Source organism: Oncorhynchus nerka, linkage group LG15, assembly GCF_034236695.1.
Source record: "Oncorhynchus nerka isolate Pitt River linkage group LG15, Oner_Uvic_2.0, whole genome shotgun sequence".
Taxonomy (NCBI): domain Eukaryota; kingdom Metazoa; phylum Chordata; class Actinopteri; order Salmoniformes; family Salmonidae; genus Oncorhynchus; species Oncorhynchus nerka.
Window position 1 is genome coordinate 95,491,270 of NC_088410.1, and position 6,453 is coordinate 95,497,722.

A 6,453-nucleotide genomic window follows, 5' to 3' on the forward strand; every position below is an offset into this window, starting at 1 on the left:
CTGCCTCACTCTCTCTCTCTCTCTCTCTCTCTCTCTCTCTCACAACCTCACACCCATAAAGGGCAATGAGTTCTATAACGAATCTAACACAAGGATACAGTCCTATCTAACACAAGGGCTGAGACTCTCCATCTATTTATCTGTCTATCAGTCTGATTGTCTGTCCAATCGTCCGTCTGTTAAATATCAGGCATCTGAATTTCTGAAGTCAGCTCATTATAACAACAATCAGAACGTGTTCATAAGTATATATTTAGTTTAACTGACTGTCTCTCTGCCAAAGCAAGTGACAATTAACAATGAACAGTTAACATTACATTCACAACAGGCAGCCAGCTACAGCTCACTTTGATACAGATGTCAGAGGAGAGAGCTGTGTGTGTGTGTGTGTGTGTGTGTGTGTGTGTGTGTGTGTGTGTGTGTGTGTGTGTGTGTGTGTGTCTCTGCGTTCTGCCAGTCAGCGTGTGACAGCCTGTATGAAGTAGAGAGATGGGCTACATTGTGAAGCAGAGTATTCTGCAGGGTTTTAAATAATGGTACGTTATGGTACACTGCTGCACAATCTCTTTATTCCCCTATTCTCTCTCTGTCTCTCTCTCTCTCTCTCTCTCTGTCTCTCTCTCTCTCTCTCTCTCTCTCTCTCTCTCTCTCTCTCTCGCTCTCTGTCTCTTTCTGTCTCTCTCTCTCTCTCTGTCTCTCTCTCTCTCTCTCTCTCTGTCTCTTTCTCTCTCTCTCTCTCTCTCTCTCTCTCTGTGTCTCTATCTCTCTCTCTCTCTCTCTCTGTCTCTCTCTCTCTCTCCAAACATACCAAGATAGTCGTGAAGAGAGCACAACAAAAACGTTGTGACCGGTTGCATCACAGCCTGGTATGACAACTGCTCGGCATCTGACCGTAAGGCGCTACAGAGGGTAGTGTGAACAGCCCAGTACATCACTGGGACCAAACTTCCTGCCAGAGAGAGGGAGAGAGAGAGGGGGATAGGAGAGAAGAGAGGGGAAGGTATCCCACAGGAGGGAGAGAGAGAGAGAGAGAGAGAGAGAGGCATCTTCCCTAATATTTGGAACCAAGGCCTGATCACCCCAAACACCAAGTGGAGACAAATTTGACCTTAGTAATTATCGTGGAATATACGTCAACAGCAATCTCAGAAAAATCCTTTGCAGTATCATCAACAGCAGCCTCCAACATTTCCTCAGTGAAAACAATGTCCTGAGCAAGGGCACTAGAGCAGTCTGTATAGCACCCAGCCTCACCCTATTGGTCTCAAATGTCTACTGTTTGCTGATGATTTGGTGCCTCTGTCCCCAACCAAGGAGCACCTAGATGTTCTGCACAGATTCTGTCAGACTTGGGCCCTGACAGTGTATCTTAGTAAGACAAAAATAATATACAAATGATATCTAGACACTGTTGCCCTACACCTACCTCGACCTAAACACCACAGGTAACTTCCACAAGACTGTAAACAAGCTGAGAGATAAGGGCCTTCTAAAGAAAATCCTTGACTCTGTAGAGACTCAGTAAGGGCCTTCTAAAGAAAATCCTTGACTCTGTAGAGACTCAGTAAGGGCCTTCTAAAGGGCCTTGACTCTGTAAGGGCCTTCTAAAGAAAATCCTTGACTCTGTAGAGACTCAGTAAGGGCCTTCTAAAGAAAATCCTTGACTCTGTAGAGACTCAGTAAGGGCCTTCTAAAGAAAATCCTTGACTCTGTACAGACTCAGTAAGGGCCTTCTAAAGAAAATCCTTGACTCTGTACAGACTCAGTAAGGGCCTTCTAAAGAAAATCCTTGACTCTGTACAGACTCAGTAAGGGCCTTCTAAAGAAAATCCTTGACTCTGTACAGACTCAGTAAGGGCCTTCTAAAGAAAATCCTGTACAGACTCTGTAGAGAGAAAATCCTTGACTCTGTACAGACTCAGTAAGGGCCTTCTAAAGAAAATCCTTGACTCTAAGGGCCTTCTAAAGAAAATCCTTGACTCTGTAGAGACTCAGTAAGGGCCTTCTAAAGAAAATCCTTGACTCTGTAGAGACTCAGTAAGGGCCTTCTAAAGAAAATCCTTGACTCTGTACAGACTCAGTTAGGGCCTTCTAAAGAAAATCCTTGACTCTGTGACTCTGTACAGACTCAGTAAGGGCCTTCTAAAGAAAATCCTTGACTCTTGACTCTGTAGAAAAGACTCAGTAAGGGCCTTCTAAAGAAAATCCTTGACTCTGTAGAGACTCAGTAAGGGCCTTCTAAAGAAAATCCTTGACTCTGTACAGACTCAGTAAGGGCCTTCTAAAGAAAATCCTTGACTCTGTAGAGACTCAGTAAGGGCCTTCTAAAGAAAATCCTTGACTCTGTACAGACTCAGTAAGGGCCTTCTAAAGAAAATCCTTGACTCTGTAGAGACTCAGTAAGGGCCTTCTAAAGAAAATCCTTGACTCTGTACAGACTCAGTAAGGGCCTTCTAAAGCCTTGACTCTGTACAGACTCAGTAAGGGCCTTCTAAAGAAAATCCTTGACTAAAGAAAATCCTTGACTCTGTACAGACTCAGTAAGGGCCTTCTAAAGAAAATCCTTGACTCTTTACAGACTCAGTGATCATAGTCTTGCTATTGAGAAAGGCTGACGTAGGTAAATCTGGTTCAGAGGACAGGCTATGTGCACACTGCCCACAAAATGAGGTGGAAACTGAGCTACACTTCCTAACCTCCTGACAAATGTATGACTATATTAGAGACATATTTCCCACAGATCTCACAGACTCACAAAGAAATTGAAAACAAATCAAACATTGATAAACTTACATATCTGTGAGGCGAAATACCACAGTGTGTAGTCATAGCAGCAAGATGTGTGGCCCGTTGCCATGAGAAAAGGAGCACAAACAACACTGCCAATACATCCTACAGTATATTTATTTTCCATTTCATAGTTCAACTACATGCACAAACCTACAATGCTGTACATAGCCAATAATATAACATTTGAAATGTCTATAGTCTTTTACAACTTTTGTGAGTGTAAATGTTTACTAATGTTTCCCTTGTTTATTTCACTTTTCACTTTTTCACTTTTGTTTATTTCGTTTTCGTTTCTAATAAAGCCCTTTGAATTGAGAGTGAGAGAGTGAGAGAGTGAGAGAGGAGAGGAGAGGAGAGGAGAGGAGAGGAGAGGGAGAGGAGAGGAGAGGAGAGGAGAGGAGAGGAGAGGAGAGGAGAGGAGAGGAGAGGAGAGGAGAGGTATCACACAGAGAGGAAAGAGAGAGAGAGAGAGAGATATAGATAGGGATAGAGAGATAGAGAGAGAGAGATAGAGAGATAGAGATAGGGATAGAGAGATAGAGATAGGGGTAGAGAGATAGAGAGATAGAGATAGGGATAGAGAGAGAGAGAAGGGGGAGGTTTCCCACAGGAGGAGAGAGAGATGAGAGGGAGGAATCCCAAAGGGGAGAGAGAGAGAGAGGAGAGGAGAGGAGAGGAGAGGAGAGAGGTATCACACAGAGAGGAAAGAAAGAGAGAGAGAGATGGAGAGAGAGAGAGATAGGGATAGAGAGATAGGGGGAGGGACGTTTCCCACAGGAGGAGAGAGGGCTGAGAGGGAGGAATCCCACAGGGAGGAGAGGAGAGAGAGAGAGAGGAGAGGAGAGAGGAGAGGAGAGGAGAGGAGAGGAGAGGAGAGGAGAGGAGGAGAGGAGAGGAGAGGAGAGGAGAGGAGAGGAGAGGAGAGGTATCACACAGAGAGGAAAGAAAGAGAGAGAGAGATGGAGAGAGAGAGAGATAGGGATAGAGAGATAGGGGGAAGGAGGTTTCCCACAGGAGGAGAGAGGGCTGAGAGGGAGGAATCCCACAGGAAGAACAGAGAGAGATGAGAGTAGAGTAGAGTAGAGTAGAGTAGAGTAGAGTAGAGTAGAGTAGAGAGGAGAGGAGAGGAGAGGAGAGAGAGAGGAGAGGCAGTGCCAAAACACTGTCATACAAAGTATGGATCCCTGTCATCACACATCCCCAGGAAGCTGGGAGTCCCCTATCATCACACATCCCCAGGGAAGCTGGGAGTCCCCTATCATCACACATCCCCAGGGAAGCTGGGAGTCCCCTATCATCACACATCCCCAGGGAAGATGGGAGTCCCCTATCATCACACATCCCCAGGGAAGCTGGGAGTCCCCTATCATCACACATCACCAGGGAAGCTGGGAGTCCCCTATCATCACACATCCCCAGGAAAGCTGTAGAGAATGGGGCTGGGGAGTTTAGATCCTAGAATTAGAAAAGGACAGACAGAGACTCAGGAGAATGGGGCTGGAGAGATAGTTCCTATTGCTAGAAATGACAGTGAGACTACCGCTGGATTGGGCAGGGGAGTTACATTGTAAGTTTCCTTAGTCAGAAAGAACAGGAAGCTTCAGTGTATTATTCATATGGAAATTACATGGTGTACATATGTATTTTTGACGCAGATCTGACCATGGCAACCTGTACATCTCATGTTACTCAATTGGCGTGAGGTAGGAGGGCATGGAATGTATAATACAACTGTATTATAATACATTATCAATGATATAGTTGTGTAATTTGGCAGGTAACCTAAAGTTTAGAGAGGCAGACCAGTGGCTGGAAGGACTGGTTTAATTACCTGGAGAAGACTGGTTTAATTACCTGGAGAAGACTGGTTTAATTACATGGAGAAGACTGGTTTAATGACCTGGAGAAGACTGGTTTAATTACCTGGAGAAGACTGGTTTAATTACCTGGAGAAGACTGGTTTAATTACCTGGAGAAGACTGGTTTAATTACCTGAGAAGACTGGTTTAATTACATGGAGAAGACTAGTTTAATGACCTGGAGAAGACTGGTTTAATTACCTGGAGAAGACTGGTTTAATTACATGGAGAAGACTAGTTTAATGACCTGAGAAGACTGGTTTAATTACCTGGAGAAGACTGGTTTAAGGACCTGGGACCTGAAGAGAAGACTGGTTTAATTACATGGAGAATACTAGTTTAATGACCTGGAGAAGACTGGTTTAATTACCTGGAGAAGACTGGTTTAATTACCTGGAGAAGACTGGTGTCACGCCCTGGTCTAAGTATTGTGTGTTTTCTTCATGTATTGGGTCAGGCCAGGGTGTGGCATAGAGTTTTTGTATTGTGGTGTGTTTTGTCTTGGGATTTTGGTATGTGTGTATAGTGGGATTGTAGCTTAGTGGGGTGTTCTAGGAGAGTCTATGGCTGTCTGAAGTGGTTCTCAATCAGAGGCAGGTGTTTACCGTTGTCTCTGATTGGGAACCATATTTAGGCAGCCATATTCTTTGGTTGTATTGTGGGTGATTGTCCTGTGTGTCTTGATGTCCTTGTTTGAGGTTAGTAGACACTTGTATAGGCTGTTTTCGTTTCGTTTATTGTTTTGTAGTGTTAGTGTTTTGTCGTGTGTTACGTTTGTTTATTAAAGATGAATCGCAATAGACACGCTGCAGTTTGGTCCGACTCTCCTTCACCATTAGAAAGCCGTTACAACTGGTTTAATGACCTGGAGAAGACTGGTTTAATGACCTGGAGAAGACTGGTTTAATGACCTGGAGAAGACTGGTTTAATTACCTGGAGAAGACTGGTTTAATTACCTGGAGAAGACTGGTTTAATTACCTGGAGAAGACTGGTTTAATTACCTGGAGAAGACTGGTTTAATTACCTGGAGAAGACTGGTTTAATTACCTGGAGAAGACTGGTTTAATGACCTGGAGAAGACTGGTTTAATGACCTGGAGAAGACTGGTTTAATGACCTGGAGAAGACTGGTTTAATGACCTGGAGAAGACTGGTTTAATGACCTGGAGAAGACTGGTTTAATTACCTGGAGAAGACTGGTCACTGGACTGTTTAATTACCTGGAGAAGACTGGTTTAATTACCTGGAGAAGGTGATGCTACCAGGTAGCAGGTGTCGTCGTCTTCTGATCTGGAGAGAAGAGACAGAACGTCCGTCATTATTCAGTAAGATCCCAGGAAAACCCAATGGGAATATTTTGTGGTGGTGGGTTTTTTCTAAGAGTTAGAACGTAGATGTGTTTGTGTGCTTCCAATAGACTCCAACAACAGAATTACAGGGATGTGTATTGTTCCTGGACACACGCGCACGGCAGCAGTTATGAGCTGTAGCCTAGCTGGCAGCCTTGCTGACTAAGGCTGAGCGTCATGTGAAGTCCAATCCTATTGCCGTTTCTAGAAGATGCATTCTGCCATAACAGCCTGTTCACAGCCTGTAGCCCACACAGTGTTATTGATGAGTGTACTGCAGTGTTCTGGAGTGATATCGAACAGCAATATGATGGTTATTTTAGAGGCTAGATATAAATATAGATATAAAGTTCATGCATGTTTCTTTTTCTCTTTTTCTCAGAACTAAATAAAGCCTACAGTTAGAAACATAAATATTGGGCTTCCTGTGTAAACACAGCCTCCGTGGTTTGTG